A 23,840-nucleotide genomic window follows, 5' to 3' on the forward strand; every position below is an offset into this window, starting at 1 on the left:
TCCACCAATTTGGTGGAGTTTGTATCTCACTGCCATGCTGCATTCGCTTCGGGAGCCCAGATGGATGTCATCTATACCGACCTTAAGGCTGCCTTTGATCGGGTGAATCATCGCTTGTTGTTGGCGAAGCTTGCTCGTCTTGGATTCTCTGCCTCTTTAGTGGAGTGGTTCGAATCTTACCTCACCAATCGTCGATATCGCGTCAAAGTTGATTGTATGACATCTAGGGAATTCGTGAGTTGTTCAGGCGTGCCACAGGGTAGTAACCTTGGACCCTTGCTGTTTTCTCTATTTTTCAATGACGTTACTACTGTAGTAAGGGAATCTGAATGTTTATTGTATGCGGACGATCTTAGACTTTTTTTTCCTGTGAGGTGTTTTGGTGATTGTTATGTCCTGCAAGCATCGATCGACTCTTTTTCCGACTGGTGTCTGAACAACGACCTACAAATTTCTGTTGATAAATGTTTGTCCATGTCGTTTCACCGTTCTAATTGTCCAATAGTGTTTAACTACTGCATCTCCGGTACACAATTACAACGACACAGTGCAGTAAAAGACTTAGGAGTTACTCTTGACCGTAAACTTGACTTTCATGTGCATCATAACGAAATTATTGATAGAGCGAACAGAATGCTAGGATTTATACGCAGGCAGTCGAGAGAATTCTCCGACCCACATTGTCTTGTCGCACTCTACAAATCACTAGTCAGATCCATCTTAGAATACTCCTCAGTAGTTTGGTGCCCATCGTCGTCGTTATGGTCGAATAAGATTGAGTCAGTGCAGAAAAAATTCACCCGTTTGGTCTTACGGTTCACACTCTGGCGTAACGTAGCAGCGAGACCTAGTTATCATGCCCGGTGTTTAATTTTTGGACTCGAATCTCTCGCTACTCGTCGCGAAACGGCGCAAATATTGTTCATGAAAAAAATCATCCTAGGAGAGATAGATTCACCGGACCTTTTAGCTAGAGTTAATTTCCACGTACCTGCTCGTATTTTAAGAAACTTTAGGCTACTAAGAGTTGACCAAACTAGACGTGCATATAGCGATAATGAACCTCTGACTGCGATGGCTATCAGATTTAATGCAAATTATGACTCTTTTGACTGGAATTCCTTAATTTAACCTGTTTTTCTTGCTGTGATACTCTGTGTTATTTATTTTGTGCTGATGTTACATTGTACCGTGATGCTTTATGTTATTATAAGTTTAGTTTATAAGATCAGTGATAAGGCCAATTATGGCCAATCACTTAACATTTACAAATAAACAAATAATAAACAAATTTGGAGAAAAACGATATTTCTATTGATCTGGATGATGTAAAATGTAAATGAGTTGCCGTTCCTCTTTTATCTGACAAAGAATTTGATTTTGTTCCCTTAGTTCATATAATTGTTATGTAAAATATAATTAATAAAAAATAGCAAGAACTTATTAAGTACATTTCTTTATTAAATCATTTCATTTACAAAATATCACAGTTCAAAAGTTATTCTTTAAGTAAGTGGAAGCATAAGTATTAGAAGAATCAGAAAAAATATATGAAAAAGTTCTAACACATAGATGAAAAATGTAATTCGATAAGAATCTTATGGAAGGTATTGAATTGAATTCAATGGAAGGTATGGGTGAGTATGAACCAACGATCATAAAAACGTAATCATTGCCTATCAATGCCTATTTCCTATGGCGGTGATGAGAAGTCTTCACTAACCCGACCAGATCAAGTCTCTGATGTCCATGCTTAAACTTGTTTTGAAATAAATCTTTCAATTTCTGATTTGTTGGAGTCACTCCATCGAATGTACTAAACTCTTTAAATTGATTAATTACGTTAACGTACTTTTTGAAACAAATTTTTGCATTCGGCCGTCCAATGCCAGTCCAACTTAGTTTAGTTACAAACTCTCTGTTGAAAAAAATATACATTGCGTCATGTAAGCGTTCATCTGAACCTTCTGAAGAAAGCGAATTGTTAAAATATTTAGAAAAGTTTTTTTTTAAATTCGGGTTCAGCCAATCTGCACTCAAGATTATCTAAATCATCTTGATTTTTAACTGGTTCCCAATCAAAGTCTGTTTGCTGAACAAATCCAGATCGTGGAATCAGCTTATCAGTCACGATGTTGAAATCTGATCGTATTAACTTAATTGGCGATCCATAGCAGCACATTTGTTGTTCATCATTTCTGCTTGTCGTTTTTGCTCCTCCTGTATATATTGACGAGAACGACCCAATGACTGCGATGGCCCGTAAATTTAATCAGCGTTACATTTCATTTGACTGGCACCTACCTACTAGATTTTGTTGATCCGTTTTGTCATTGTACACTGCGTTAGTTATTTAAGTTTTAGTTTTAATTCAGTGATAAGGCCGCTTGTTTGGCCAATCACTTAATACAATAAACAATACAATACAATTCCAGTTTAACTTAAATATCCGATAGGATTTGTTCGCCACTGTTTGAAAAGTTGGTTTAAGTAGCAGTTGATTGAAATGTTGGTAGAAAATCAGATGGAATGAAAAATAAACATAAATAATTTTATGTAACATTGTCACTTGTAATCACTTACGTTTTGATGACTTCTGGCAGGAAGGCATTGGAGTATTTTTTTCGATATAAATAATGCAATCCAAATGCTCAATAGAATTACATGATAATTCATGTAGCAACTGAGGGTGAAGGTTAAACGTTGAGCTTTCTTCGCCTGTGGAACTCGTTTGTAAAACTATTGAACAGAAGATATTGCATAATATTTTCAGAATTCTATAAACAAAGTTCATACTTACATTCTGGCTGCAATAAAGTTGATGATATGTTCTTAGGTATGTTTTCTTTCTTGTGTATTATTTGACTCATTGTGCTTGTAGACGAAGTTTCGCAGCTAGCTGTATATTCTGCATGTCATGAAAAACATTATTTAATTTCATATACATCGAGAAAAATAAATTGCTTTGACCACATTGGGTTGACACAATCATGAATTTCCCATTTTTTTTAGTCAGCATCAATTTTGGCCGCTTCACGCCTGCAGCGTATTGTTGTTCCATTTTGCCTCTTTATATTGCGCTATTGTTGTTGTGACATACGCAGAGCAGCTTATCATCTAACACTAACGCCGGAGAAATGAACAACGAAAAATGGCAGGTTCGAAACCAATCTACAAGCAGTCTGATAATCCCATAATATCTCGCAGCAACCAGCAATCTAGAAAGATCCAATGCAAATGGCGCACACAGTGTGTAGCGTCCTGCGATGACGTCAAAGAAAAAGGCGCAAAGAAACAGATCGAAAAACAGTGTTGCCGATGAGTACAGGCCTTCAAAAACAGAAACAGCGGTCTTTTTTTTAATTGTTTGGCAACACTGTTTACTTTCAATATCATCGTTTTACATAGAACCAAAAAAAACATCGCACATGGGTTCCATACCGGTCTAAAATGGTATTATTAAGTCGTCTTTCGGCGGTCTTTTGGTGACCCGATAGACCACCGAAAGACGTCTTTTCTTCTGTCATTTGCAGCCTCCCAGCAAGGTGTTATAAATGACAACCCCCTGTGCAAAGCGATCCAAAAATTGGAACCTCTCGCTCATGTAGTTCGTTTTTCTCTTTCCCTCCTACAGCGTTTTTGTCGAGCAGCTCATCGAGCAATGCGTCCCTTGCGTTTCCTCTTCCCCTTCGCCTGAGCACGCTGCCAAAGATGTGCATGTGTTGGTGCGTGTGGTGGCCATCATGTGTCAAACAATGTGCGCTTTCATTTTTTGTCTATTGTCGTCTCTTTCACACCTACGTATGCTTGATGTGGAACGATTGCGGCGCCGATAGAAAATGTAAACATTGCGGACTGCTCATCCAAGAGTGCTCCGGCGTTCATTAAATAATAATTGCATAAAGTCGAGTGAAAATAGGATCAAGCCGTGTTAAAAGAATACATTTAATGTATCCCGACACTGTCCATAGTCATGCGCGTCAAATGGCACGGTTGGAACGCGAACATACTGCGACGCGAATGCGTTTTGCTGGGCAACCGGAACCGGACCCCAGGTAAGAGAACATAAAGCTGTGCGGTCTAAGGAAAAGTGTCCTCAATATGTTCCTTTTGTCTATGTTTTAGATGACCGAGTCGATGATGCTGTGCCACTGATGTACGAAGCAAGTTTAGGCCTTATGGAAGTGAACGATAAGTTACAATCATTATAAACTGTGGATTGCGAACCGCTTATTATGTTTGTGTACACATTTTTTACAGACAAATTCTACCGATGAGTTCTAGTGTGGAGAACAGTGCGTAGACCAAAAGCAGCGATGAAGATTGTAAATTGTATTTATACGGGGTATTATTATATTATTTAACAACACACCTTAAACCGAAATGCGTTCTGTGCACCCCCATTGCCAATGTAATGGACACCGAATCGACGGTAATCGTAGGGGTACAGCAGTTGTACCTGGTAAGAATAGTATTTATAAGCATCTTGTTGTTTGATAAAGTTCTTACCCTATGCATTGCTCTTGTTATAGCCACATTCAGCAATTCATATTGCCACACTATAGCCAAGGAGAGATTTATACTGCATGTCGTCATGCGTGGTAAGCGCATGGTATGGGGAACCGCTTTTGCTGCGTGTGTCTGCAAGCGGCATCAGATTCTTTGGCAAGTGACGAAGTCATAAAAAGTAGGTTATTAGTAATTAGTAATATTTGGGTGCAATACATATTACTTAATACTTTTACTATTTATTTTATACAGGTATCTGGTAGCGCGTTTGGAATCAGCTTATGGTGCACATCCCAAAGTAATGAACAATTCATGTCCGTTAGGATGGTGCATATTGCGAGCCATAGACGAATGCACTGTTTCCGCTCCATATTCTACACCTTATGTGCCCTATGATGCATATGTTGCTGCGTTATGGATCATTTCATTTCATTTCATTTCATTTCATTTATTAATACAATATCCGCCATCAAGGCTAAATAAGGCAGACTTAAAACTAAATAAACCCTAACAAATAAACAAAATAATTCATGAAAAACTAAGCCTAACTAAACTAGTCTAGACCTAGCAAAAAAATTAAAGAAAAAAAAACAAAGGTAGAGCGTAGAGACTATCAAAACTTAATGAAACTTAGAAGAATAATTAAAGAGAATTAGAAGAAAAAATACGGTTACGGAAAGAGTTGAGAGAGGAGTCGAAATCAAAGAGATAGTAAAAGTGGTTAAACAACCTGAAACAGGATAGAATAGGATCATTGAAAGTATAGAGAGTATGACGTGTTTCAATTGACAGAGGATCACGAGGACGAAGGGAACGAGAGGGAACATACAACGAGATGGACGAGAGTAAATCAGGAGCATCAGTATCAGAAAGTAATAAGCCACCAATAAAACATGCCTGAGACACTTGGCGGCGGAAGCTTAAAGAGTGAAGATTGAATAACTGCAATCGCGTTTCATAGGGAGGTAGTGAGGCAGCACCGAACAAACGACGAAAAGCAACCCTGGTAAAAAGGCGCTGAATGCTTTCAATTCTCGAACAGCCATCAATAGTAGGAGGATTCCAGATGATGCTAGCATATTCAAGAAGAGGCCTTACCAGAGCACAATAAAGGTTTCTTAAGAAGCTTTGATCTCTAAAAATAGAGGTAAAACGTAAAATAAACCCAAGAGTTCGATTAGCTTTTAGTAGAACCTCATCAAGCTGCAGTTTAAAGTTAAGACGACTGTCGAGTATAATACCAAGGTCACGGATGGACAAAACACGAGAGAGAGACGAGTTAGAGAGAGTATAGTTAAATGAAATAGGAGAAAGAGAGTGAGAGAAAGAAATAACAGAACATTTATCAGGGCACAAGCGAAGTAAGTTGGATGAACACCAATGAACAAATGCATTAAGGTAATGCTGAAGACTCATACAATCAGAAGAAGAGGACACAGGTAAAAAGATTTTGATATCATCCGCATAAAGGAGATGACCATCAGGAGGTAAAACATTACAGACATCATTGATGAACAAAGAAAACAGAAGTGGACTTAACACACAACCCTGAGGGACACCTGACGTACAAAAAAACTCCTCAGATAAGTACGACCCGGTTTTAACCCTGCAAGATCGATTACTTAAGTATGAGGACAGCCAGCTAATAATGCCATCACCAAAACCAAGTTTAGATAGTTTAGCTAATAGTAAAGAGTGGGGCAAACTATCAAATGCAGCATGAAAGTCAGTGTATATTGCATCAAGTTGGGTACCTGCCTCAAAAGATCTGAAAATATTGGTAACAAAAGACATGAGATTAGTAGAAGTAGACCTACCAGGCATAAACCCATGCTGTTTAGGGCTAATAGCGGAACTACAACTATGAAGTATGGTTGGAAAGATACATAGCTCAAAAGTTTTGGCTGTGGCACATGTTTGAGTTATCCCACGATAATTAGAGACAATGCTACGGCATCCCTTTTTGTGTACCGGAAAAAGCCAACAGGATTTCCAAAGAGCAGGAAAGACCCCGAGAGAAAGTGAAAGGTTGAAAATTTTAGCAAGGTGTGGAGCAAGCACGTCCTTACAGTTTATTAAAACTGAGGCAGGAATACCATCTGGACCAGGAGTAAAAGAACGTTTCAACCCAAATAACACCTGTACAACTGTTTCAGAGCTAACCGAAATATCGGAGAGATTAATTAAGTTCTCTGGCGTGTAGAGTAGCCCACCCTCAATAAGGTTAGGGTCACTAACCGGTGGCTCAAACATTTGGGAAAAATGTGCAGAGAATAGCTCACAGATCTCAACAGGCGTAGAGGCAGTTCGAGAATCAAGTACCATTTCATTAGGTAACGTATTGCACCCTCTTCGAATCCTAACAAATTGCCAGAAGGATGCTGGATCAGAACGGAAACGCGATTGCAGTCTACTCGAATAGGCCTCAAAACAAGCCCTGTTGTATAGTCGATGCGCAGAGGCAGCGTACTTAAATAAACGAAAGTTGAAAGCAGATCGGTTCAGACGATACCTCCTAAGATATTTCATTCTATCCTTTTTCAGGTTGCGAAGAGTACGATTGGACCAGGGAGGATTAGGAGGGGAACGAAAAATAGGTGTACATGAAAGGAGTGCAGAGGTTAACAAAGCATTAAACGATTGGACAGCCTCGTCGACCGATGTACATTGATAAAAAAAAGACCAGTCGGCACGAGATAGAATAGAATTAAGTTTACGATAGTCTGTAAGACGAAAATTATAACGAACACTCAATGAATTAGGAGCAGAAGGCAATTCATTCCTAACCCTACTAGCCCTAAATAAAGAAGACGGTAACGCAATTTCCAGAGCAGGATGATGGGCATCCTGGGGCAGGAGCAGTGACGAAGCAGTTATGGATCATGTAGCGAGCCTATGGTGCTCTCCTGTACAAATAGTGATATTGATCGAAACGGTATCAACAACCAGTGCATGCATATAAATGCCTCACGGTGTATGCAATCTTTGCAAACAAGACTGCAACTCCAAAAACAAGCTTTTCTGTCGCATACTTACTCTTCTTAAAATAATGTTTTTTTTTTTTTTTTATAAATATGAGCCCCACATAATACCCAAACAATTGCTACCTAATATGTTTTCGGATTGTGAATGCAAATATAGAGCTTTTGGATTTTAAGTTCGGTATATTCTTCTTCTGAGTTCATGTTTTGTAATAATTTAATTCATTTTTATACAGTTCACCAAACGGACACACCTAAACTAATACTACTAACAAACTAAAATGTATTCTTCATAATTCAATTTAACCAAAACCTATACTACTATTTACAACTATGCTAACTATACTATACTAATTTAAAAAAAAATATGACAAGAAACTACATATCTACTATTTACAAATTCAAATCAAAATTCAGATCTTCGTGATCTTCAAGACCTTCAACATCTGCTAAGTTCAGGTGAAGTTCTTCGTTTTCTTCTTCGGCTTCTTCGTTCGCAGGAACGCGTGCTGCGGCGTAGCGCAATTTCAAAATAAAATATTTTTTTATAAATCCTTCCTTCACTACCATGTCGTCCGTGCTTCCAACTTTTGCCATTAGTGATACAATGTTAGGATAATTCTTTAGCGGTATTTTCCCGTTCTTGGCTGTCCACCTGCAGGAAGGCATGAACGTCTTTGAAAAAAGCAAGTCCCTTGCTTGGTTCAACCGCTTCATTGAATACGGTGACATCACCTCACATTTGAGCCACGACACACAGTGCCGCATATACTCCTTGTCAGCCAACTTCCGCTCCATGTTGTCGAGTTCGTCCTTCGATCTGATGGGTTGCAGCGTAAACTCGTCCGGCAAAGACCTCGCACACCCCTCCTTGTCGGCACACACCGCTGCTCTGATCCGGTTCACAACCACCTCCGTCGTCAATACTGTCTTACGGATGACGGGGATCTCCTTATTCAGAGTTGCGCTGTGTGCCTGGAGGGTGTTTTCGATATCGTCAAACCGTCGTTTTACGTATTGAAATAGGTGCGATATTTGCTGCCGCACATCAGTCGAACGATCGACACCAGGATAGTCAGTGGCGGTGACTGTGGCTCGGGGTGGAGTAGAGACGGGATCTGCACGATTGGAAGCCGTACCCAAATGAGTAGCGGTTGACCGGAGAGGACTAGCTGCCTTCGAACGTCGAATTACCACCGACCGGTTCTTGCTGGTGGATGGGACAGGTGATACAGCAGGAACTGGCTGGTTATCGTAGCGGACTGGCGAAGCGACCGCTGATGTCCGCCGGATTGGCGATGCAACGATGGCATTTCGCTGCACTGCCGATGCAACAGTGGCACTTCGCTGCACCGCCGATGTAGTGGTAGCACTGCGCTTCATTGCCGATGCAACGGTGGCACTCCGCTGCACCGCTGATGCAAAGGTGGCACCTCGCCGAACAGGTGCAAACGACGACCTAGTTGTTAAGATGGCTGGAGAGGCCGGGAAAGTTGAGGGGACAACTGTGGTCAGCTCGCTAACCGATACTGCGTCCCGGATATCGGTTGTATGGTTGGTGTTGATATGAGGACCACGTAGTCCCATTATTTTTCTCGGAGGACCGTTTGAATGTTCCAGGTGAAATGGCACAGCTGGTCGAAGGGCGGTAGCGCGTTGGACACTGCTTGCTACCATGGTGCTGGTAGCCCATGTTGACGTTCCACATGTAGCCGCTGTGGCGACAGTGGTGATTGTTCTTGCCACGGTTGTGGTTGTGGCAATGCCGCTGGTGGTGATTTCGGATACCGCCCCCGGATATGATATATTAGAAATTTTCTTCATACCCGCGTCGGACAGACGATACACGCCTGTTGGAATAGGGACATCGTCGTCACTAGATTCCTTTCGTACCGGAAACATTTTTTTGAAACAATGCAACAACGCAAAAGTTAAGTAAGGTTTATGCGCATCCATGATTACCGCGGTCAATTGGTTACATCGGAACCGGCATGGAACATACTTCACGGACAGTAGTTCAATACCAGCAATCAATCGTCCAGCGGCATATAAGCTAAAAATAATGATAAATAAATACTTACCACAACTAAAACACGCCTTACTAACACGAATTTAACAAATCACTCCGCGGAGGAAACTACATGTGATTCGATGGAGGCACACAGACAGAATGAGGAGATGCAAGGATGGTGTGTACAGTGTTGGCGCCAAATAAAGGAATCGGTGGTGTGGGTGAAGAGAAATATGAGGGCAACGGTAAAAAACAAATGCGTACGATGCACACAACTGTGTGTAAATATATTTTTTGGCCATTATATATTTTTCAATACATTTGCAAATTTGGATCTACCTATACAGATGCATTCCCGCGCATTCGAATTGCCAGAAAGAGATAGATATATACTTTGCCCTCTCGCTCGGCACGCAGCCATGAGCTCGAAAAAGTGCACAGCCAGTGTCAAAAGGGCTGAAGTTTGACATCCAAATTTGAGTATAATTTGATCAAAATCCGATCCAAAAACCGAGCTCGAAAACTGCTCGATTTTGCGCAGCGGAAAAGTGAAGTTGTTCAGAGCAAAATGACATTTCTCGACTTGACACATCTCTTCCGGGGGCTCCGGTATAAAAATCGGGGAGGGCTGGTGCGGGGTAATGAAATTTGTATGCAGAGAGTGACAGATGTCCCCCACAATGTCGCCCAGCAAAAGGGGTAAAAATCAACCTTCTAAATACATTATCCTTGCCTCCCAGTCAGACAAATCGGACTTAATTTACCCCTATCTTACCGCTAAATTACCGGTAATTTAAAAGTAATTTAATGGTAAATTAGCAGTCGTTAATTTACCCATTCGAGCAGTTTTGACAGATCCTATTCCTTCCTCTATTTTATTTTTATTTTTGTCGGCCAAATTGTTAATAAATAACACGAAATGTATTATATTACAGTTGAATGCTTTTATTCAATCATTGGGCCTGATCGGGAACGAAAGTCGATAACGGAGTGGATAATTTAGTCGATCGGTTAGCAAAATTCCAATGTTATCCAATTGAGTTTTCTCAATCAGAATCTCCGCTAACCGATCGGTTTGGCAGTGGAGTGGAATGGTGTTTGCCGCCATAGCAACGTGGTTAAAAAGTCGAGCAGTGGGATATGCAGTTGAAAACTTCATATAAAAAAAAAACAATTTCAGTCGGGTAGCCATATCTACTGCTCCACCCCAGTTGATATAACAGTGGAAAACTATATAATATGAAACCATGTTTAACAGCTCGCAAAAAAGGATGTTTTATCGCTGTTTGAGTTATTTGAGATGTTTTATCACTCGATTTAGCTAAAATATTATTTTTTTGAAAATATAAATTTACCTGTTTTTTTTAATAAATAATCAAAACACATAAATTTAGGTTTATAACAGGTATCTAATTTTTATCGTTCAAGCTAAGAAATGAAAAACCAACAAAATAAATCCTTTTCTGCTTATCTTTCTCTTTTATCCAACCTTATGTTATGCCCATATAACAATGGGGAATTATTTCTATGGCAAACGGGGTGTGAGGTAGCGAGAAACAGGTTGCGACGAGCGAGAGGCTCTGTTAATTCAGAGAGAGGGGAATGAAATAAAGGGGGAAGCGAGGAGCAAAACATAAGGAGAGCGAGAATGCCATGGCGAGGAGTAACGAAGGATGAGGAAGAAATAGAAGAAACTATGTAGGAAGCAAACAGCAACACATACGGAGAGCGAGGATGCTATAATGAGCGGTGACAAAGAAAGAGAAAGAGTGATATAAAACAAGGAGCGTGACAACACATGGAGGAAGTGTAGCTAAGGGAATAAGAGAAGAGCCACACATACGAAGAGCAAGAATATTTGCGCTTGCTATAGCTTGCTCAATTTTCATACATGCCGCTCTTATTAAAAAGCCGGTAGGTCTTCGCTGATGATCATTTGAATCAATCAAAAAATTTTTTGCGCAACGGTACCGTTTGTATGAACGGCCGTTTGTACGTAAAATCGAGAAGTTTGAATGACTACCTTTGCCCATCGACGCATTCCCCTGGAACCGTCCGAAGCCATCCGCAGCCGTCACGAGCTGTTTGGAATCGGCTTCGGATGGATCCAACGAATACGACGGCTCAAGTTACCGACTAACGCAACCGGCCAGTCCTGGTCGGCTACAAAAGATGACACCAAACATTACCGAGATTGCATCTACCTTTCACAACTTGCGATTATTGTGGAGTAATTCGGCAGCGATTCCGGTGCTTTTTTCAAATTTATCCATCGCTAGTAGCTGGCCCGTAATGGCCACATTTATGATTCTCAGATGGAGAAGAAAACAAAGACAAATTGACATGCGAGCGCGCTAGGGTTTTTCTTCTCGAGACCTTCTAGCGAACTCAAAGAATCATTTCGATCTCCAAGACTCGCTCGGCCACTTATTTTGCGTAGAGATTGATGGCAAGAAACAAGAACGCATTGAATAGTATTTTGTTCACTCATAGCGTAGGCAGGTACGTGCAACCAAGATAGCCGAAAACATTGACGATGGATCCAACACAACGCCGGTAAAGTATGAAAACCTAAATAATTACGCTCTTCCTCCAATATTCTCTTCAATCACAGCAAAGAAACGCAGCGAAAAAAAACGTGCGAGAGAAACGAAGATCCGCCCTCAGATTAAAAGCCACAACGCACCAAGAACAGCTGTGCACAGTAGTAGTAGTAGTAGTAGTAGTTTATTTGAATTTGAAGCATTAAATGTAATTATGTTTTACAAATTTTCCTTGCGATAATGGGTTCGACTCTTTAGCTTTCCTCATTAATGTTTTCTGTGTAGCAATTGCTGGATTTTTCGATTTTGTTCTGATGTTGAGTAGTAGCGTGGGAAAAATTTACAAAAAAAACCCACAAATTTTGTTTTAGAAACTATCCTATCTAACTATGCTAACTAAACTAAATAACCTAGCTATACAAACTACACTAACTAACTTTACATTAAATATTACAAATAAGACCATAACCTATAACTAAGCCTAAAATTTAGCTAAATTATATGCTAAGCTACCAATTGATTTAATATGGGAATTTCGCTCGATTCACAACTATCGTGATATTTTCTATAGATTCTTTCAATGTATTCTTTAATTGTAGCCATATTTGTAATCCTATGAAGCTCTCTTGTGTTAAACCATGGATGGACATTAATAATCATTTTAAGGATTTTGTTTTGCTTAATTTGTAACTTTTTATAATGAGACTGAGCAATTCCTTTCCAGGCTGGTGCAGCGTATGTCATTACTGGCTGAAAAAATGCCTTATAAATAAGTAATTTGTTTTTTAAATTCAATTTCGATTTCCGGTTTAAGAAGGGATACATAGTTTTAATCATTTTGTCTAATTTTATAAGGGTATTCTCAGTTTGTGTTTTGAATGTAACACGCTGTTCAAAGTGCATACCAAGGTATTTTATACCCCTTTTCCATGGTATGTTTTCTTGTCTCATCACTAGATCTCTTTGGGGAAGTCTTCTCATACACGTATTCCTTGTGAAAAAGATTGCTTCTGACTTGGTACTATTGGTTTTGAGCTTCCAGTTTATACAATATTTAGCATACGCCTCTAGTGCGATGTTTAAGCGTCTAATGATTGTTTTAGGATTTTTCGCTGAGGACGAGATAGCGAAATCATCAGCATAAAGGAAATTAGAACAATATCTTGTGTTTGGTATATCTGCTATGTAAATATTGAATAACAGAGGAGACAGCACGCTTCCTTGTGGTACACCAGCTACATTATGGTATGGTTTCGATTTGGATTTTCCAATGTGTACAGAGTTTTTCCGGTTATTCAAAAATGATCTTACTATGTTTGTTATGTAAGGAGGAAAATTAAACTTATTAAGTTTGAAAAGTAGTCCCTGGTGCCATATCGAATCAAAAGCCTTTTCATTGTCTAAAAGCACTAAACCAGTAGATTTTTTTAATTCCCTATTTTCAACAATGCTATTTTTTAATCGATGGATCTGATGTGTTGTACATCTAGCAGGCTGAAACCCAAATTGAGATTCAGGTATAATATTATTGTTATCGATATGTTTGCGAATTCTGATAGCAATCAGTTTTTCCAAAAGTTTTCCCAAACAACTTAGAAGACTGATTGGTCTGTAGCTTTCAGGATTCGTATGGTCTTTACCAGGTTTAGGAATAGCAATTATTTTAGCAATTTTCCATTCAGAAGGAAAATATCCTAGTTGTAGACATGCGTTAAAAATAAGAACTAGATAGACTATGGCTTTTCTCGGGAGATGCTTAATGGTTTTGTTGTTGACTCTATCACAACCAGTTGATTTTTTATTTATTAAGTTTTTAATTAATCTCGTAAGCTCGCTTGGTTTAATAAGTTCAGATGAATGTGGTTGTTTTCTCATATTGGAAGTCAAATATTTTTCATTTTTGTTAACTATCCTACTTTCAATGGGACTAACATTATGATGTGTTATATTATGCGCATTTTGAAAATGATTTTTAAGAGCTTCACATTTTTCTTTAGTCGTAAGTAAATAGTGGTTGTGATTTTTGAGTATAGGAATATTTCTTTGTTGGTTTTTTATAGTGCCTACGAGCTTCCAGAAGCGATTCGTGTTATTATGACGGGGATTTATACTTTCTAGGGTATTAGCCCATGCCTTATTCCGTTCCAGGGTTATTAAGTATTCAATTTTCCGTTTAAGAAAATAATAATTGTTTTGGTATGAAGGATCTAATCTGTGTCTTTGCCATTTTTTTCTAAATTTGTTTCTAAGTTTTATCAAGGTTTTTATACGATCAGGTAGTATAATGTTAAATTTACCTGGAATCACTGTTGGTATGGCTCTGTCATGTGCTCTGGTTATGTTTGAAGTAAATTTTTTAATCATTTCATCGATTTGAGACACATTATGAATATTACATAAATGCGTTGAGGTTAAGTCAATAGATTGATTAACAAGGGATTTAAAATTGTTCCAATCTGCTTTGCTATAGTCAGGGATTTTATACTCAGGGATTATATTTGCTCTAGAATTGTAAATTGTAAAGGAAATCGGTAAATGATCAGAAGTTAGCGCTGTGATTGTTTTTAACTGAGAAAAAAGGTTAAGGTTATTAGTTAAAGCTAGGTCAAGTATTGATGGCTTTCTAGAGGGATCTCTAGGGACGTAAGTTGGTTTATTTGGGTAATAAATAGAAAATTGACCTCTTTGTGATTCCTCAAAAAGGATTTTTCCTGCTTGATTACGAGAAGCACAATTCCACATTTTGTGGCGAGCATTAAGATCACCACAGATGAAAAAATTATCTTTTCTTGACGTTAGTTTTATAATGTCATTTTTGAATGCCTGCATATTAATATTCGAGCCGGGATGATATGCAGTGATAAATGTTAAACTATTTTGCTCCGTGAAAATTTTAACTCCTATTGATTCAATTATTGAAAGGTTTAAGTGTTTTATCAACTGGTGTTTAATTTTTTTACTTACAAGAACCATCACTCCTCCTTTGGGGCCCGATAATCTATCTAGTCTATAGCTATTGTATCCTGGCATGTTAAACACGTGCACCGGTTTTAGGAACGTTTCCACCAACATCATGATGCTGATGTTGTTTTCATTTAAAAATTGGGACACCTCTGTTTTTTTATTGGCAATGCCGTTGGCATTCCAGTATGAAACTCGTACATTACCTTGGATATCCATCACGGAAAACAAAACTTGGCAACCACTTGGAAGATTGCTGTTATCTGGTCTTGTTTGCTTCTGCATTGCTCCAGCTTTATGAATACTTCCTGAACAATGGGAATTATTTGTTCTGCGCTAAACAGCTCCTCATGAGCCTTAAATCTTTCACCCTGACCTATACGCGTTGGTATCGAATTAGATGTGTGTTGTGTAGGTTTGTCTACTCGTGAATTTACTTTCCAACCCGGTATCGGTTTAGGTTGAGGAAGTGTAGGAAAGTCACCTAAGTTCGGTCGATAGCCTTTCGTAGTGTTTGTAATGCGTTTTGCTACGACGGGACGTTTTGGGCAGTCCATATATCCCGCTGTGTGGTTTCCTTCGCAATTGGCACATTTCAGTTTATGTTCTGGTACTTTACCATCACTCGACGATGTCCCCGCGGTAAGAGGACATACCGATGATGCGTGTTCATCGGCACATTTATTACATCTTTCTACGCGGTTGCAGTTCATTGCTCCGTGACCGTATAGTTGACACCTTTTGCATTGCATGGGTCCGGCTTTTTTAGAATAATATCCCCACTTTACCACACAGTGGTCTAGAGCGGTGATAGTTCGTAGCAGTTGCATAGACACGCTACCCACACTAAAGTGGATTAGGTATACTGCGTGTTCGTCATAGCGTTTTTGTCTTAGTGCAAGCTTTTTTACACTTTTTGGAACTAGGTTTTCCTCTTTTAACAGGTTTTCTACTTCTTCATCTGGTAGTTCATGTAAACCATAAAGAACGATTTTGGTCGTTTTGTCCTCTTCCAGTTGGTATGTGTGAAAAGGGATATTTGTTTTTTTGAAGTGATTTACTACTGATCTAAAATCACTTGTATTGGTGACCTGAACGATCGTGCCGTTATACGTTGCTTTCGTGTTGTAACGTACTACTCCTGCTGCTATTACGGCTTTGTGTACAAAACCCACTGATGAACTTTTAACCACTATTGGTGGTAGTTTACCGGTATCACTGCTTGGTGTATTTGACGTATTAGTGTTGGTCACTGGCTGAGATCTCTTACTCTGCTGATTAGGTGGCTCTTCTTCGTTGTCGCTAAGCAGAGCGAAACTGTTTTCGGACAGATCCGAACGACTGCGCGTATCGGTTTTGTCTATGTGTAGTTGTCTTGGTGGTGCTTTGGGCTTTCTGCCCCTTCTACCTCTTCCTCCCATTGCGAGAGAAGAGTATGTGCGTACCTTCGTATACTTTGTGATTTTGTGTGTTTGTACGTATTAGTTTTGTTATTCGGAGCTATCTGGAAGTACGTCTGTGCTTGACCAGAGCCGATTTGCAACTGACAGCTGTGCACAATACACACATAAATACATAGCGAACAGAGCGGATACAGGTACAACCCCCTGTGCAAAGCGACGGAAGAAATCATTCCCTTTCGCGCATTTTCTCAGGCCTTCTTTTTCCCTCCTACGGCAAATTTGTCGAGCAGCGTTTCGAGCTATCCGTCCCTGGCTCCGCTTCCTACCCCTCGCCTGAGCACGCTGCTGAAGGTTTCGATGTGTTGGTGCGTCAGACGGCCAATCGCTGTCAGCCGTCGTCCGTGCTTTTTCCCTCCATAGCGCTATCTCTTTCACGCGTGTGGTCAATGCTCGCGAGCTGTTGTGGCGCTCAAAAAAAACCATTAACAAACATTGCGGCGATGAAGTTGCATTTTCACAAATCAAACCAAAAAAGCGCAATGAGTTCAATCGCTGCAATGTACAAATGACTAAGGAATCGCTAGTTCACGTTGGAGGGTTTGCAGTGCAACGCCCAGAACCCTAATTCCAAGTAGCGCACGCAAGACAGGTGGCCATGGCCGTGCATACGAAAGCTTAAACCAAATTACATAAAGCTTAAGTTTATGTGACACTATGATTTTCCTTTTATATGTTGTAGATTGCACAGATATGCTGAGTCGTATGCGCATGGGTGTGAGTGTGCGTGTGTGTGCACAACTGTCGCCGAATGTGTTTTCTTCCGGAATGTTATGATCCATCGGTCAAAGAAAGGAAGGTGTTCATGACGGTATTTTTTTATTGTCGAGCTGCATCCTTCCCCCTGCCTGCAGCGTATGCATCGGGCAGGATACAGTGTGGCAGTATGCAAGTTGCCCGCTGGATAGGAGCGGGCCCGCGGCACCGCCATCATTCCGCACATCTTAAAAGCATGCCCGTCGTGGGTTCTAACCGCGTATGAACCGTCCGCCGTAGCAAGGCTACGTGGTACTCAAGTCCTGAAAAGGCCGGCATGATCGCGTAGGCCATTACGCCAATAATAATAATAAGAAGAAGCGGAATAACATAGCATAACAGCCCACACCCGAAGAAGAGATTGGCTTATCTTTGTTGCTGCCGTGTTACCGCTGTGACGCGACAAATGCACGGAATGCGATCGACCAAAACATTAACCTACCGAGCCGAACCCATTCTAAGGCGGTGCCGGTCGCTCGGCGTCATGATACCGACTCAGAGCCAACAAGCCGCCGGATTCTGGACGGACAGGTGCAGCACCATACGCGCACCGTAATAAACAAATCCAGAATCCTCTTTTGTATGGATTCAATTCAAAATGTTGTTTCCACTTGCATCCGCTAGCTGAATTGGAAAGAAATGTGCTACATATCAGACGCACGTTTGCTTCGATCGTTTGTCTTTTTAATACCCCCAACAGCAGAACCGGTCGCAAAGATGGTGGTGCCAATTAAATGGTTGTATTGTCTCGAAGGTAGCGGTAATCGATCGGGCGGCGTGCAGTGCGTTTTCTAAGAATGCATGGAGTGTGTAGACGCAGCCGGTGACAATGCACGCATTAGAATCAAACAGTTTTGGAGTTCCAGCACGCACACACACACGCGCACGCACGAACGCACGAATGCACGTACGCGCGCACGCGAGCACGCACCCACGAAAGCGCGCAGGCGAGCACACACCCCCCCCCCCCCCGCAACACCCCCCCCCCCTCCCGCATGATCGATTACGGCTACCTTATCGGAAGAAAGGCTGGTTCCTCACTCAAAGCACCGGGAGGGGAGGGGGATCGCGGCATGATAGAGTGGACGATCACTTTCCCCGCGCTGTGTGTGTGTCCGTGTGTGTGTGTCGTGGCCAGAAAACTCGAGACAAATTCCGGCACATTGAAAAAAAATATTTTTTATTGCCACTATACACCGTGCTACATGATGCTTAGAAGGTCGTTGAAGCATCAAACATGTTCAAATTAAAAAAATATTAGATTAGTGTTAGACGTTCTCCTACGCTTGTTTTGAATTGGCTTCTTCACCCTCGATTGGCTCGGGCATTAAATGGCCTCATCAGCAGCGGCACGAAATAAAATAAACCATCAATACACTGATAACACTTTAAATCCCAATCCAGCTTCTCCCACAGCGTCTCAAGGTCACACACAAATTAATAAATGCTAACACCCACCAATAACAATACACAACCGCAATGCACATACATGAATCAACGCATACACACAATCAGCTGACGGCGAAAGGCACGGGCTGAAGCGCAAGTATAAGGCAAGGCAGGGAGGGGAAGGGAGTTAGAGGAAGAGGAGGAGGAAGGGCGCCAATATTTTTGAATTTTTCGGCCGTTTTTTTGCTCCACCGTCTGAAATAGTTAGTCCATTCCTTCAACAGATGGCGCTCGTTCCGCACCTAAAAACTGCAAGAAATACGCCGGCTATCGTAGTTTTGGCTGAAGTCTAGCGTATTTTTTTGCGTATTTTTTGACGCAAAACTACGCAAAAAACTACGCAGAAAACTGCTCGAATTTGCGCAGCGGGATAGCGGTCCCGCTGCGCAAATTCGAGCAGTTTTCTGCGTAGTTTTTTGCGTAGTTTTGCGTCAAAAAATACGCAAAAAAATACGCTAGACTTCAGCCAAAACTACGATAGCCGGCGTATTTCTTGCAGTTTTTAGGTGCGGAACGAGCGCCATCTGTTGAAGGAATGGACTAACTATTTCAGACGGTGGAGCAAAAAAACGGCCGAAAAATTCAAAAATATTGGCGCCCTTCCTCCTCCTCTTCCTCTAACTCCCTTCCCCTCCATGCCTTGCCTTATACTTGCGCTTCAGCCCGTGCCTTTCGCCGTCAGCTGATTGTGTGTATGCGTTGATTCATGTATGTGCATTGCGGTTGTGTATTGTTATTGGTGGGTGTTAGCATTTATTAATTTGTGTGTGACCTTGAGACGCTGTGGGAGAAGCTGGATTGGGATTTAAAGTGTTATCAGTGTATTGATGGTTTATTTTATTTCGTGCCGCTGCTGATGAGGCCATTTAATGCCCGAGCCAATCGAGGGTGAAGAAGCCAATTCAAAACAAGCGTAGGAGAACGTCAAACACTAATCTAATATTTTTTTAATTTGAACATGTTTGATGCTTCAACGACCTTCTAAGCATCATGTAGCACGGTGTATAGTGGCAATAAAAAATATTTTTTTTCAATGTGCCGGAATTTGTCTCGAGTTTTCTGGCCACGACACACACACACACACACACACACAGCGCGGGGAAAGTGATCGTCCACTCTATCATGCCGCGATCCCCCTCCCCTCCCGGTGCTTTGAGTGAGGAACCAGCCTTTCTTCCGATAAGGTAGCCGTAATCGATCATGCGGGAGGGGGGGGGGTTTAGGGGGGGGGGGGGGGGGGTGTGTGCTCGCCTGCGCGCTTTCGTGGGTGCGTGCTCGCGTGCGCGCGTACGTGCATTCGTGCATGCGTGCATGCGTTCGTGCGTGCGCGTGTGTGTGTGTGCGTGCTGGAACTCCAAAACTGTTTGATTCTAATGCGTGCATTGTCACCGGCTGCGTCTACACACTCCATGCATTCTTAGAAAACGCACTGCACGCCGCCCGATCGATTACCGCTACCTTCGAGACAATACAACCATTTAATTGGCACCACCATCTTTGCGACCGGTTCTGCTGTTGGGGGTATTAAAAAGACAAACGATCGAAGCAAACGTGCGTCTGATATGTAGCACATTTCTTTCCAATTCAGCTAGCGGATGCAAGTGGAAACAACATTTTGAATTGAATCCATACAAAAGAGGATTCTGGATTTGTTTATTACGGTGCGCGTATGGTGCTGCACCTGTCCGTCCAGAATCCGGCGGCTTGTTGGCTCTGAGTCGGTATCATGACGCCGAGCGACCGGCACCGCCTTAGAATGGGTTCGGCTCGGTAGGTTAATGTTTTGGTCGATCGCATTCCGTGCATTTGTCGCGTCACAGCGGTAACACGGCAGCAACAAAGATAAGCCAATCTCTTCTTCGGGTGTGGGCTGTTATGCTATGTTATTCCGCTTCTTCTTATTATTATTATTGGCGTAATGGCCTACGCGATCATGCCGGCCTTTTCAGGACTTGAGTACCACGTAGCCTTGCTACGGCGGACGGTTCATACGCGGTTAGAACCCACGACGGGCATGCTTTTAAGATGTGCGGAATGATGGCGGTGCCGCGGGCCCGCTCCTATCCAGCGGGCAACTTGCATACTGCCACACTGTATCCTGCCCGATGCATACGCTGCAGGCAGGGGGAAGGATGCAGCTCGACAATAAAAAAATACCGTCATGAACACCTTCCTTTCTTTGACCGATGGATCATAACATTCCGGAAGAAAACACATTCGGCGACAGTTGTGCACACACACGCACACTCACACCCATGCGCATACGACTCAGCATATCTGTGCAATCTACAACATATAAAAGGAAAATCATAGTGTCACATAAACTTAAGCTTTATGTAATTTGGTTTAAGCTTTCGTATGCACGGCCATGGCCACCTGTCTTGCGTGCGCTACTTGGAATTAGGGTTCTGGGCGTTGCACTGCAAACCCTCCAACGTGAACTAGCGATTCCTTAGTCATTTGTACATTGCAGCGATTGAACTCATTGCGCTTTTTTGGTTTGATTTGTGAAAATGCAACTTCATCGCCGCAATGTTTGTTAACGGTTTTTTTTGAGCGCCACAACAGCTCGCGAGCATTGACCACACGCGTGAAAGAGATAGCGATATGGAGGGAAAAAGCACGGACGACGGCTGACAGCGATTGGCCGTCTGACGCACCAACACATCGAAACCTTCAGCAGCGTGCTCAGGCGAGGGGTAGGAAGCGGAGCCAGGGACGGATAGCTCGAAACGCTGCTCGACAAATTTGCCGTAGGAGGGAAAAAGAAGGCCTGAGAAAATGCGCGAAAGGGAATGATATCTTCCGTCGCTTTGCACAGGGGGGTAGCTTAAACGATCAAGCCTCTCGTGAGCGGGCACTCAGCGTGGCTTAAACTTTTGAATGCCAATAAGCTTTGTTTAAGCTACGAGTTTAAGCCTACATGTCGCGCGATTTCTGTCAGAAGGGAGTGGCGCAAATACACACTTCGCGACACACGCTCTGCTGTGCGGTGAGATTTGTGTTCTGTGTCCGGTGGTGCAAATATACACACACGCAGTATAGCACGGTTGACTTGGTAGAATCGGATACACAAATTAATGCTGTGAAGTGAAGTAGGCTAAACATTCAGTCCAGTGAGGTTGGTGCTTGTGTGGTGTTTCAGTGCTTGGTAGTTAGCAGATAAATCCCGTGAAAAATGACGTTTTGTTTAATTTAAAGTAAGTAAAAGTGATTAACATTATCAACCAATATCTCCCTTCCTAATTAATATCATTGTTCTTCCATTTCATTCCAGACAACAAAACCAGAGGTTGTGTTGGTGCAAATGACGGGTACAGTGGAACGATGTCAACCATGATCAACAGCGGTCGAGTGCAGGAAGTGATTTTTACACGTGTGGAATCCTAAAGCACGCTTGTCGTGTCAACGTTCACCGCATACACACACCACCACACTCAGGGTACAACTTCCCTGTTGCTGTTCTGAAGTCAGACAAAATTTGTGTTTCTATACTTATTTTCAAAACAGCAGCAGTCTCAAGGATCTGAATTTACAAACAAACATTAAAATATAATATTTTACTTACGATTTAGAGCTCAATTTAATACCACTACTTTAAGTTTTTACATATCTTTCGTAAAAATTCGTCAGACTATGAAAACGTCGATACAATTTGTCATGAATAATTTAAATTTCCTTGTTCATGACAGAAATCTATGCGATTTGGGTATCATCGGGCTTTATCGGGGCGCCCATTAAAATAATCCTTTTGAAGCTCCAACCCCAACCAGCATTATCGCGCGATTTTTATGTGTATCTATCATGTTTCTCATTCTAACATTCACAAAATTTTTCATTCTGCCTCGCTCTTCTGGGTGTTGGTCTGTATTTGCTTGCGACTTGGCTGTGTCGCATCAACGATTCGCATGTTTCATTTAGCTCATCCCTTTCCATCGTTGGAGAGAAACTCTTGCGTCTCGCTTTTCTGGGACTTGTCCAAATTCGCTTGCTACACCAATCGTTCACGCAAGCGTTCTCCTCTCGCCCGCTCTTTGTATCATTGTACAGGTACTCCCCGAAATACGCTATCAATGCGTACCGGAGGCAATAGCGTATCTCGAATATTCAATAGCGAAAGTCGAATTTCGAGGTTTTCAGTCAAATTATAACTAATATCCGTATAACTTTGCATGAAGTGGTAGGTTTTAGCCACTAAATTAGTTATTTGATCTAATTTCAACTGAATTTTTCAATTTTATACCATTTGAAATGGTTTTTAATATTCAACCAAAAGGGAATTTATTTTGCATTTGACATTCGATTTCTAAAATTATTACTACTTGTTCAAAGAACCGTCAAATTTAGAAAAAAAGCGTATAGCGAAATCGTGTATATCGAGTATGGCGTATATCGGGGAATACCTGTATAGCCACACGAGGAAGGCGCTGCTTCGCGTTCACATGAAAATGTGGTAGTGTGAAATCAAGTTTGCAAGCGGTAGGACGCGTCGGTGTGTGTCCGTTTTTTCTCTCGTGAAACCAGTACGGAAAAACTATTTGGTAAGTACAGTTTTTAATAAAGGGTTATATCAATCTTTATCAAACAGAATTGTATTGATAATTGTGATATAAAATCAATTTCGTTTTTTTTAAAGAAATCGTAACACACGCACGAACGGAAGTGAGCACGGACCACAACAGAAGCAATATTCAATTGGTTGGTAAGTATTGTGCTTGACGTTAAATTGAACAGCTGTTGGCAAAATAGTTAATATTTCCTTCTATCCCTAGGAGTGCCGAAAACAGAACAGGAGAGTAAAGAAGGCAGGAACGATCCGATCCTCCAACGTGCTAGCGCCTGGTAGAGGAGAAGCGGCAGGAAGGTAGAGACGAACATCCAGCTCGCTAGTGCAGCACGTGGGAGCAGCAAGAGGGAAGCAAGCAGGACGCGTACACACCATTCGATGAAGGCAAAGCTGAAGGAAAGGAAGAACGAGGAGAGAAGGCAGGCAAGACGGGTACGTGTGTATCCCGCACCGGTTTTAGGCAGTGTGAATTGTGTGAGTATGTAAATATGTATGTGCGAGTAAGAAGGTAAAATAAAGAGCGTAAGCATGTGCAGAATGGACAAAAGAGAGTAAGAGTCTTTGTAGGGAGAATGGAGAGAATGAAAGAAATTGAACAATAAT

General features: G+C 41.5%; 2 long non-coding RNA genes across 2 annotated transcripts; both read left to right on the forward strand.

The window, feature by feature from the left end:
- The first annotated feature begins 3,720 nt into the window (after positions 1-3,720).
- On the forward strand, positions 3,721-4,926 carry LOC133391566 (uncharacterized). Its single transcript, XR_009765059.1, has 4 exons — positions 3,721-4,055; positions 4,126-4,462; positions 4,533-4,687; positions 4,762-4,926. It is a non-coding gene; the product is annotated as an uncharacterized LOC133391566 (long non-coding RNA).
- Positions 4,927-22,992: 18,066 nt separating this feature from the next.
- Positions 22,993-23,605, forward strand: LOC133391708 (uncharacterized). The gene is made up of 3 exons (XR_009765168.1): positions 22,993-23,211; positions 23,307-23,372; positions 23,443-23,605. It is a non-coding gene; the product is annotated as an uncharacterized LOC133391708 (long non-coding RNA).
- The last annotated feature ends 235 nt before the right edge of the window (positions 23,606-23,840 follow it).

The sequence above is a fragment of the Anopheles gambiae genome, chromosome 2 (assembly GCF_943734735.2).
Source record: "Anopheles gambiae chromosome 2, idAnoGambNW_F1_1, whole genome shotgun sequence".
Classification (NCBI taxonomy): Eukaryota; Metazoa; Arthropoda; class Insecta; order Diptera; family Culicidae; genus Anopheles; species Anopheles gambiae.